At 46.1% G+C, this 12281-nt stretch overlaps 1 long non-coding RNA gene across 1 annotated transcript in view; it reads right to left on the reverse strand.

Moving 5' to 3' along the window:
- Positions 1 to 799: 799 nt before the first annotated feature.
- LOC140257526 (uncharacterized) overlaps positions 800 to 12281 on the reverse strand; it is a 191018-nt gene continuing 179536 nt past the window's right edge. The window contains exon 5 of the long non-coding RNA XR_011905044.1: positions 800 to 880. This is a non-coding gene — a long non-coding RNA (uncharacterized lncRNA). The remainder of the gene's footprint in view (positions 881 to 12281) is intronic.

Below are 12281 nucleotides of genomic sequence, written 5' to 3' on the forward strand. Positions count from 1 at the left end.
GCTGCACTAAGTAATGAGGGAAGCTGTATTTTAATAAATCCGAGGCGCCTCGCTACCATCTTTGACTTCATTTCTGAAGTTCCATTTGAAGGCACCATCTTGTTCAGCCACAGCTTAATTCCATCACTGCATTGGCACACAGAGTGGATTTAATGACCCGCAGAACATTTTTCTTTCTACTTTTAGAGGTTTCACTCTGTACCAGAACGCCAAGCTGGACAATGTGTGATGAGTTCTATGGACCTGATTATTGAGACACATCTGTTTGGGAGTCACTGTGCGGTGATTACTGGGTGCTGGCAGCACCCAACCTCCCAGCAGCACCCGCCAGCAGTGGGTGGGATCCTGGGGCTGCATCAATCCATATTCCTAATGGAATTCTTTTCTTCCTTCAGAGTCTTTCCAGTCATTTCCACTGACTATATTGGGATTTAAACCCCGTGGTGTTCCCCTGCTGGCTCTGTGGCACTGTGCAGCTCCACGTCCCTCTCCAGACTGCCCCTGGAGTCTGACGCTGTGCCCAGCCTGACCCCTGCCAGCAGCAGAGCCCAGCACCCAGGCAGCACGCTCAGTCCCAGCCAACCACAAGGGCTTTTACTGCAATAATTATTAAACACCACCAAATAACCCAACAATCACTTCTGCTGTGCTTTGCACCCAAACGCTCAGCACGCTCCATACAGTACACGAGAACCATCCTTTCTTTCCGCACAGAGCCTTAAGCCACGTAGCACAGCAGGCAGCTCCATGACCCCTGAGCAGCTCATCACCTACCGGCTGTGCAGCGGCATCCCCAGGGAGCGAAGCCAGGCAGTGGTTTGCAGGAGTGCTGTGCAGTGCAGGCAGGGCAGCGGGTGCTCCTCAGAAGGCTCAGGGACACCTGGGGACAGACAGACGGCACCGTCAGCACACACAGACCTGCACACACAGCCAGACGTGGCAGCTCTGGAAGCACGGCGGCCTTGAGAAGGAAGAGTTCTTTCTCTGGCCTTCCTGCTACCCAGAACGCATGCGATCTCCACTTCTCTCTAACCATCAGATCATCACAGCGGGTAGACATGAAGTTACCACAAAACGTATCTGAAAACCTTTTACTTAAGATTTTATTTAAACTGATGTCTAAAAATTCCTTCTGGAATTGCAGCATTGAGAATCTTTATGTGGGCTCAGATGGTAGAAATACCCGGCTGATGTTAAGAGGCTTTTGTTTCTTGGATATAAAAAATAAGCAATAAAAATGAAAAGGAAAGGCAAATGCATTTAAGTCAGTTCTATTTTCATAAATCTCGGGTTGTTACGGTGGTAATAGTGCTGCTGAAGTGAAGGCAGTTTCATCTCAAATGTGCCCCTTGGTTTATCCCATTAAACCTTCAGTCTCATGGTATTTACTGGCCGCCAAATTTGATTTTCCATGTAGGAGCTGAACACTCGAGCACTGATATCTTTGTATTCAATTAAAGTAAGGAATTAGGAACATGAGTGTGTTTTCCACTGTCTTAACTTAGAGCAATAACAAGGCTCTTTTATGTTCTCATCTTCTACTGAAATTATAATGGGGGACTACGGTGCTCCAAGCTGAATAGCAAGTGTTACTGCACAAATCATGTTGCTCTCAGGATTGTAACGACGTTTGAAGCTATTTATTGATTCAATCCTGCCAGCAAAAAGGGACTTCTGCAGTGCGTAAGCTGTCACCTGCCCACGCTCGTGCCCTGAACGGTTGATGAGAGCAGAACACCCCAGTGAGAAGCTCCCTTTGCTGGTCCTGCAGCATCGCCCACACCGGCAGCTCTCAGGGAAATGGAGGAAGGGTTCAGGTGCTGACACGAAGGCCGTGTTTTGTTGCTGACTGTGGTTCTGCCGTAACCGTCACTCAGACACAGTGCTACGCTGTGCGACAGACAGATAACATTATTTTACAGCCAAGCAAACCGAAATTGCTTGCTTTTATGGAAAAGTCCTGCAGCTTTTTCATAGCTTTCCACTTCCAAATCAGATTTCAGCAGAGAAGACTCTGCTGTAAGACAAGCCAAGACATGGAGCGTTTGCTTCTGGCCTCGTGATCCACATGGCTCCAACCCTAAGCCTGACAGAGGGGCTGGAGAAGCCCTGGCGTCCCCTCCTGACACATGAGGACCCTTCTGGGAAGCCAGGCAGCCCAAAGGGCCGCTGGATGGAGCCAGCTGGTTCCTCCCAAAGAGACAGCCATCTTTGCCTTCTTCCTGCTCTCACACCACTGACTGCAGGTGATGGCAACCAACCACAGAGCACCACCCCGAGCCTTTGTCAGGCACAGTGACTCAGGGGCTGGTAATGGAGGTTGCTCCAGCTGCTGCTGGGCTGTGTTTTATGGTGACTTGTGGGAAGTCCCCCAAGCGATTGCAGCACTGTGTAGCTGCTGACATTTAGGAACAATTCTCCCTATAACTTTTGAAAATGATGTACAGCCCCATTATTTGAATAACCAAAAGACTTGCTAATGGCTGCTGAGGAGCCTTTATTCACACCCTGCTGTTTGGAGTTATCCTGTTTAAAAACTAAAACAGTGTAGGTCACATTTCCGAAGGAGAAAGCTGCAACGATCATCTGATTTTACACCCACAAAGCAGGTGTGATGAGACCTTTACTTTGGGCTGGTGCAAAAGCACTCAAGGACACTCAGTATTCCTACCACATTTAAGCAACATCCATCTCTGCCCTAAATCCTCCAGCAGAATTAAGTCCTGTTCAGTGCTCTGTAGATTTTTGTTAGCTTTTTCCTCACTCCACGGGTGTATTTTCACAGTTATGGGGCCCAGCTCTGCTGCTGCTGGCAGAAAGTAAATGCTTTTGCAGATGGCTCTGGGGGGCTCGGGGCAGCATCTCCCCAGGGGCTGCATTGTGCTCAAAGAGCAGGTGAGGGGCAGAAGTGAGGGATGGACATAAACAAACAAAGAAAGCAAAAGAGAGAGATGCTAAAATGTTCCCACTCTGCTTCCAGCACAGTGACCTTCACTGTGGTGCTTCTGCCTCAGAGTAGCTCATAACAATGGACTGGCAGCTGCCAGCCCGGTTGCCTTTAAAATGTCACTGCTTTAACATCAAATCAAGAGGTATAATTGCATTTTTCCTTCCTCCCTTCTCCCTTCCCTCCCTCCCCCATGTTCCAGCTCTGATCAGGCCCAAGCCAAGCTGACAGTGTATCTGCGTTCCCACAACAAGTTTGGAAAAGGCTGCAAGAGCTGTAGGTTCAAAGGGCTGCGCTGTGCTCCATGCACACGATGGCTTTCTTCTTTGCCATCTGCAGCTGTGGGCTGTGCAGGATTATGGGACAAGCAGAAGCTCAGCTCAGGATCTGAGAAAGAACCGACTGTCCTACATTAAGAAACTCAGGGTTAAAACCATCAGCCCATGCAATTTGTTTTGCTAGGTTTTATGCATTCCTGTACTCCAGACAAGTGACATCTCCCCCAAAAAGCTTCATTCTGCTGTCCATAAATCTGATTAAGGTAGAAAGCATGTCTCTGCATTTCAGCTAGGCACAGTTCTTGCTTTTTTGCAGCAAATGCATTTTTAATTGCCTTTAGTTTCTACTTTATCTAATCCTCTGATATTCTGTGTTGAAAGATCTGACAGCATGGGACACTTGTGCAAGAGCAAACAGAAGAAGGCAGCCTGTATGCACAGCGTTGCAGCCCCAAAAGCAGTCCAAGTTAGTCTTGGGCAGGAGTTGAACTCAGGGATCCCTGGGAGTCCCTCCCAGCTCGGGATATTCCATGATCCCATCGCCCTAAAAATTCCACGTTTACATTAGGCTGTAATTTTAGCAAGTGTTTACCAGCATCCTGCTACATCATATTCTCACAGCGGCAGTAAAAGGGAACTGGAGCCAAAGTATTATGAATACACACTAGTTATCCTGCTGGAAAAGAAAGTTAAGCTGCAAGAGAGAGCAGCGCTGATTGAGGAAATGGCTTTCCCACTCAGCTCAGAGGAACCAGCAATCTCTTCCACACAGAAAACAGACGAGTGTTTGACCTCAAGGAGCTCCCAGAACCTCCCTCATATGGAGAAAATCCATGCAAGAAACCAACAGATCAGACAAGATATGCAGCCATCTCTTAAAGGCCGAGGCCTCAGTTCTGCAAACATTTTGGTGGCACAACACAAACTTGTCAGCAATCTGTCAGCTCCTAACGAGCTGAGGAGCTGAACTACTGTACAAGATGTTAAAGAACACATGCTTTCCACGTGTGAAATTGAAGACTTTGCTTCATTTTTTACAAGCATATGAGTTTGCTTTTCCTTTCCTTTTTATCACTTGCAGTGCCGGGATCACACTGTGCTACGCTCCCTAAAAGTACAAAGCAAAGAAAAAAGAACCACCTGAAAGAATTACAAATTCAATTCACAACTATCCAGTTTTTCAAGAGATACTCAATGGACGACTGAAGAATTAGTATAATTACTGCAACATCACAGATACTAAGCAAATAAAGCCTGATTAACTGGTGCTAGGGAAATGAGTTTTATTTGCTTGGAGTGCATTGATTTTCTTCTTGCCTTTTTTAAAAAGCAATAAATGCACGATAAATCACCGGAAGAAAAATATGCTGCTGTTAAAAAATCAGCTCTTGCCTGCCTGCAGTCCAGGGCTGAAGCTCAAGCTGCTACGAGAACCTTTTGGATGAAGCAGTGTAGCACAAGGCTTCCTGATGTGGCTGCTGGGCAGCTCGCACCGAGCAGCAGCTCCATCAGTGAGGACGCTGCTCTCCTCACTGCTCTCCAGGAGTGGGGAACAGAGCTGCTGTGTGCAGAGCCAGCAGGACACGCAGTGTTCTCTGCACCTTACCACACTGCTGATCCAGGTGTGTGTGGGGAGCCCACCAGGACCCAGTTGTGCTCCTTTTGCCCGGTCCCATCGTTTTAACAACACTTTAAGATACATTCTATTTTATCCAAAGTTACATTTCTCTCTCTGTATATAGTACATACAACATTCAGCATTTAGAGCTAAAACTGAACCGGCTGTTGTACTTTCAATGATTTGCAAGGATTTCTACATTAAATATGTATGCAAATGTGGGGGAATACCCCAGATAGATGCAAGTTACTGTATCAGGGACCTGAGGGCATCATGCCTGTATTCTATGTCTTTAAAGCACAGGTGAGAAAAGGTGCTGCTGGTGTGATCCTGATTAGTCCATTCAGCTAACGTGAAGACCTTTGTCAAACCAAGGCAAGTGGGACACATACAGAAATCCTGCCAACTGGCAACACAGAGGAGAGGATGTGGGAAGATAAATCCAAGCAGCACAAGAATTTCATGTTTACACACAACACAGAAAATGAGACTGGGCACAAACACCTCGTGCTAAACACACTGTGTCTGGGCTGAGCACAGAAGGGCTTCTGAGCACTCAATTCATTTTCCTTTGAAGCTTAAGACTACTTTTATTGTTTAAGGAACTCTGTGCCTAAGCCACAAGAACCCATCTGCTTATAAAAGAATGCATCACCACTCATTGGAGCCAACAGTTTCAAAAGGCATCCATTAATTTTGGATGCTTCTGGTTTTAGATATCTCCCTTAATGAGCCTAAATGCAAACATGCTCTTAATAATTCTGCCAAAACTAGGCTAATAAGTTGACATCTTCATTTATCAGCTGAAACACCTGAGCTTGTACCATACAGATGAATTAGATCTCTGACTTAATCATTTGTAAGACTTCTGTTTGTGAAACAACACCTTTGGGCCAGACTTCCCATCCCAGCCCCATTGATGCCACCTCCGCAGGAACCCGTAGGTGCCAGCTGGCTCAGGGATGCATTATTGCATCCTGTGGTTGCCTTCCTGATGGCCACATCCTCACACCACAGCACAGTGCCCGGAACAGGGCTGGGCACGTGGAAGGATGTGCACATTTTTGTTAGCAGACAATGCTGTCAGCATATGCCCTCGGTCAGCACAGGAGTCAGCCCACTACTACCCACTGCTTCAGAAAGACCGTTAGAGACTGCGGATCCTAAATTAGAGCTGAAATGGCTGTTTTGTTTGAGCAGGATCAATTACTTGCTGGTATTTCCTCAATGCTCCCTGCAGTCACAAAGTGGCAATGCTGACACAGGCAGAGGGATAAGCAGAGCTCTGAGATGTGGCACTGGGCAAGTCTGGCTGGGGCTATTGCTGTGGAATGATCAGCTGACTCCCACTCCCAAGGAGGTTCTGCCTTGAGCAAAGGGCAGAAAGGTGAGAGCTGAAAGGCAGACGATTCTCCATTCTACACCTTTCACTTGTGGACTCAGCCCAGAACTCAGATCAGGGCTGACTGGACATACAGAAAGATGGATTCAGTGGAGCACTCAGGAGAGCTGGACTCACACAAACACTTAGATACGGTTTCGCCAGTTTCAAATACAGATGACTACCACTATAGAAACAAAAATCCAGCAGTTTAATCTGCAAAAGTATCCTGGAAAAAAACAGGACAAAAGATCTTTGAGAAATGAGTGTTCTGAGGTGAGCAAAAAGTTCTAACAAAGCATTTAATTGACAAATAGCTGCATACGCAGGGCTTTAGGAAACAAAAAATGTGAACACCTTGTTCACAGTCCTGCTAGGGATAAACGTGTGTCTGCCTTCAGACTCTGCCCTCTGAAAGCAGGACGCTAATTCAGGTGACTGCATAGATAACAAGCCTGGATATACAAACATGTTCCTCCCTTCTCTTACATAGATAAGAGTCCTGAGCCCCAGGAGTGACTTTGCTCTGATTTAAGCCTTTGTCAGGGACAAATGTTTTGAGCAGAATGACCGTTTCTCGAGCTGTAATTCATTCATGCCTAGTCCACTGCAGGCAGCCATTCAAACACAAGGGCTGGTATCCAGGTGGACTGGAAAGGACGGGCTTCAGAGCATGCCAGGAACCAATTTGTGCTCCTGCAGATCAGGCAGCACGGATGTCATTTGTGAAGTGTTTCAGCCTGCAGGCAGCAGGCAGGGGGCTGTGGGACTGCAGCTCTTACTGCGTTGTGCCCAGGATGCTCCTGGCCCAGCCCTGGGGGCTGCAGACCTGCACCCAGTGAAAGCACAGCACAGCCTGCAGGAGGAAACTAACCCATTTATTTCATTGCCCATGGAAAAAATGGTATTGTTAGCAGAAAGATATGTGAAATAAACAGTAACAACTGTACCAAAATGTTAGAATTCAAATATTTACAGCTACTTTAACTATTAGGGCTTTTATTTCACTAATCTGAAATTAATCCACCATGTAAACACAGATATTTGTTTAACTAAATTGACTACACTGCTAGTTAGAGATAGAGATTGCCATTGTTGAGAAGGTCTCAGTTTTATTTTGATCTTTTTTAGGAGATAAGCCTCATAATCCTTTTAAAGTTGACTACAACGCGTGCTCTCCCTTCGAGCTCCTTACACACAGCAGCAACCCCACTACTCACACTGCTTTCTGCCGCCAGGGAGCTCAGGTTTCGGCTGGAAGGCAGAAAGCAGCTATGAAGATGTTAACTGCAGTGATAACCAGAATTAATTCAACCACAGTGCTGTTAGCAGATGGAAGGAAAGCACTGATTAGGGTTTTCTATCCCAGCAAAATTGGTGCTTCTCTTACAGCTGTTGGTGCTCATGGACTGCTCCAGAGCTTCCAAGCTAAGCTGCACTTTGGAGAAGTCCACTCTGTTTCCCCAGCATTATTATTCTGCGTACGCGAGCTCTACACATGATGTTTTCTGCTTATCTATTTTTATTGCATCTTAGTAATAAAGCCTCTCCGAGCTGTGCTTTGTACCTCAAAACAAGCCTGCTGGCCAGATGGCTGCTCTCACAAACGGGGAGAAATGTCAGAAGCACTTTGCCGTACCTGGGCAGTGAGGCGCACGGCTCCAGCTCCTCGCTGCCAGCACTGGCCATGGTGTGCCAGGGCTGAGCGGGCTGTGCTCTCCTGGCACTGGCACAGGGATCAGCCCTCTGGGGATGGTTGCTGTGCTGGGGATGGGCTGCCCATGGTACCTCAGAAACCTGCTCCCGGCAGCCAAAGCTCTCCCAAATGTTTTCTGTTTCCTTCCTGGATGGCACACGTGGCTCTTGCTATCCACACCAAACCAAAGAGTTCAAAGCCAGCTTTGTACAGTATTTATCCAAACCTCTGCCCCTCGCTGGCTTCCAAATCCTAACCTTGCCATGCTTCATCTCGTACTGCCTGCCAGCACTATATTACCTGCCTGACAGGGTTTCTTATCATATGGGTGATGATTCCTCACTGCCGCTTATGATTTTGTATAAAATCCTTCCTGCTGTCAGGAACAAAGCTTTTTAAAGTCCCACTTCACGGCCCGGTTGCATGCATGAGAAATGCCAAGTCAATTAGGCAGGCTTGGTTGGCTAATGAGGCTCTGGTGGAGTACATCACAGTGAGTCACAGATTACCTAGTAGTTACTGAAAATCCTAATAACAAGCAGCATTTGTTGCATTTAAAAGGCTCTTCTGTTGTCTGTATTTCTCTATCAATGAGACACCACAAAGACAAAAGCTCATCTCTGGGAACCAGCGGCCTGAACTTGGTGTTGGTGGTTACAGCTAAAATGAACCATATCTGTTTGTTTGGAATTAATTCCCAGGACATAGTTTGGCCCTCAAGAAAGGGGAAAGGTGCTGTGGGAAAGAAGAGGGATCTGCTGGAATAACCCATGCCTTTCTGTGTGTGTGCAGTTACCACAAACCAGAGGAGGGAAGGGCAAGAAGACATGTTTGGAAAGCCCAAAATGATGTGCTGTTCCCCAAGGGGCTCACATGGGGAGAAGGAAGCTCTGGAGAGTGGAAGCCCAGAGCTGCTTGCTCTCTGGGTCATCTCCACTGTGCCACCAAGCACAGAGGCTGCTGCAGCGTCAATGGCCAGAACATGGGGACACGGCCCAAGGGCCTCCTTGCATACTGCCATGGGGCTTCCAGAAGGCTGCACGTATCTAGGGCTACCGTCAGATGATCAGAAAAGCAAAAGCAACTCGGTTTCTCCCTCCAGTGCAACCTCTGCAATAGTTTACACTTTTCGGATACCATCCCCTTTATCTAGTTTTTCTTGCAAGATAGTTTTGTTTTGACTTTGGATTAACCCCTACATCCAGAAACAGAGAATTCAGTCTCTCTGGCAGTTATTTCTGACCTTTTCCTGAGCAATAGCTGATAGCTTTGCAGACCCTTTGTCTAATGGTAGAGGTTAAGCTAAGACCAAAATGTTCACCTGATTGCACTTGAACTTGTGGCTCAGCCAGGTAGAAAAGAAGCTGCACTTTTGACACAGAACTGCTTCCAAAAACACTGAACAAGTGTTTGGGTTATAATTTCATATGCTATTAAGTTATACTGCACAGATATATTTTTTTCTACTCTATTCCACACAGACTGAAAACTGCCTTTGGAGTTTATGAAATGTTAACAGCATTGTACAAATTCATATAGGTGCATGATTAGAAACGATAGCTTGGAGAAAGAAACCTTATTTATAAAACTTAACTTGTTAAATAAAAATGCAGCTAATGACTCACTTTTTCCCCTTCAAACCTATTAGAAGTCAACGTTTTTATGAATTCTGGAAGTAATTGATAGGTTTTAGTACAACCCTGCTAATACACAAAGGCACATTACACAAGCAAATGTTTTGGATGTGGTGAATCCACTGTTAATTATAGAAAGGCCTTCTTACAAATCTAGGATACCATCTGTCCTAAAACTCTCCTTTAGCTCGCACTCTGCCTTCAGCCTGTGCAGCTGTACTTTGCTGTTGCACTCGGAATAAATAGGAGGATGCTACAGTACAAGTTAATGAATAAATGACGAGCTCCTGAAACAGTCCGACCAGATTACTCAGGCTCTTCATCACGAGCCAGAAATTCTACTTCTGTTTCTTCATCACTTACATTTACATGTGTACGCTCCCGCAGAGCGTGCCTTTTGATGTCATTGTTATTGCACGTTTTAATGGTTGGTTACATTTGTCAGTGTTGCAGATTCAGAGAAACGCCAGGCAGGGGAAACACGTGAAACGCAACAACAGAATTAGCATCATCTCCACATTAGAGTTGTGGTGGTGCAAGAGAGGGCAGGCAGGTGGTGTTCCTGAAGCTGCTGCTACTGCACTACATGCCAACTGATCTTTTTCTCTTGGATTCAGCAGTGGTTTTGGTTTTGTCCTTGCCTTTGCCCAGGAGATAAGATACAGGCTCTGCACAGAAGAATGTTAAACCAAAGATGCATGAAACCTCCAGCTCAAAACATCACAAGTTTTCACGTAAATAGGAATAGTGGGGATCCATTCCTTGGGCAGGACATTAGGAACAACCATGTTGGGGTGGCAGGGAGCCTGTTTCCTCACCCAGCTGTGCACTGTCATGATTCACCACTGATGACCTGATCTTGTCTGGCAAGAGCTTGGGCACCACGGCATTCATGTTTGAGAACAGTGCCCTGGGTCGTGCCCATACACAAATCTTATGGAGCAAGTCCCAGTTCCAGCCCCTCCCATCTTACACTCCTTTCCATCTAACAACATCTGACCACACAATCTGAATGAATCCCAAGCCCCAGGCCTCCATTTCCTCTGTTCCCGGACCTGCAGATGGGACCCACTGCCATCTCACCTTCACTGGGGCCAGGCACACCGCCATGAGCCACAGCAAACCCATGTGCTGCCTTCCTTCCTCATGGGCATCAGCCCAGTCCATTTCTATACCCTATTGAAACGTGCACAAAAACCCACACTGTCCGATTTGACAAAAGTTCTAAGTAATTATAAAGTACTTTTTGCAATTTCCTATGTAATATCCTTTCAAACTCGTCCTGTTTTCTTTCTCTTTGAATGCATATTCAGAGCAGGCAGATTCGTGGGCAAACAATGAGAAGCTGATTTTGAAAAGAGGTAAATAAATTGCACTGGCTGGAAAAGGGCTTCTTGCTGCCCTTCTATTACGATGCACACACAACTTGCTACAAATCCTTTACTTTGCATTTCTATCACAAAGATAAATGAAATTGTCAATCCTGTTCACATTTCCTTTTGACAGCTATATAAAAGTAATAGCCAGGATGACAAGAAAAGCTTTCATTAATTCTTCTATTTATTAAGGTGAAAGGAGGACTATTTTGCAAACAAGTGGGATAAACAGACTGCCAGCAAAATGTTTGCTTTTTCCAGAGAATATACCATCTGTGCAATCCCCAACCTCAGGAGAACCCTGAGCAGCTCTTAAAATAGATAAAAATACCTTCTAGTTTCCTATTTCTGTGACTTTTTCCTCAGTATCACACCACTCCAACACCGAACAGGATAAAAGAAATGCTGTGCTGTAATGCTGAGACTTAATCCAGCCATGAGCTGCCTCCAGCTCCAGGGAACTGGAGCAGGCAAAGATGCTCAGCTCTGCTGCTGCTGCCAGGGGTGAAACTCCCTGCTGGCTGGGGAATGGCAAGCAAGAGCTGGAGAAAAGGAAGGAGGAAAGCTCTCCGGGATGGCAATGGAAAGGAGAAAGCTTGGGGTCAGGAAGGAGAAGCAAGTAGGCCAGAACAGAGCAGCCAGCTACTGCACTGCCCTGCAGTGGACAAATGACTCCAAGTCCACCGGCACTGCAGGCAGCTCTAGGCTGGGAAGTGCTCAAAGAGCTTGTAAATGTTTATATGAGAAAGAAACCCCTGGGACAGGGAAACAGCAGCGTTTCCCTGACCCCTATGAGACAGGATTGAGTCTGAATTACCTCGTTGAGGTTGCCTTGTTTGTCCTCCATACAAGACTCAAAAAGTCTCAGGACAATGAGCTCCCTCTCTTCATAGTTTCAGGGTGGATCTTACCCTTCTGTCTCTCTCTCTCCCACAGCAGCAAAATGGGAGAAGGGGCAAAAATAATGCAGTGTTTCCCAAAGCAATTAATTTTACAGTAGTGCTGGTATTAACTTGCCTGGATGTGAGCAAAACCAGGAAGAAATATTAAAGCTTAGATATACAAAGCCATGAAAAACAGCAGTAAACCACTTGCATAAACAGCATTTCCTTATCACCAGAAAGCAAAGGATTTGGCCACTGGGAGATGTTTAAAACCTGTTTTGTTGTGTGGTTTTGTTTTGTTTTTAAATCTATGTACACACTATTACTGGTTCCTCGTGAAATTCAGATCCAATTCCAGACAAAGGCTTCAGGAAAACTTGAGACCGTGTTTGAAAACATGAGCTATCTGAAAGCGCAGCCTTCCCCAGTGAATGCACAATTTAAATATCAAGTTTTACACAGCACAG

This window comes from Excalfactoria chinensis, chromosome 11 (genome assembly GCF_039878825.1).
Source record: "Excalfactoria chinensis isolate bCotChi1 chromosome 11, bCotChi1.hap2, whole genome shotgun sequence".
In the NCBI taxonomy this organism is placed as follows: domain Eukaryota; kingdom Metazoa; phylum Chordata; class Aves; order Galliformes; family Phasianidae; genus Excalfactoria; species Excalfactoria chinensis.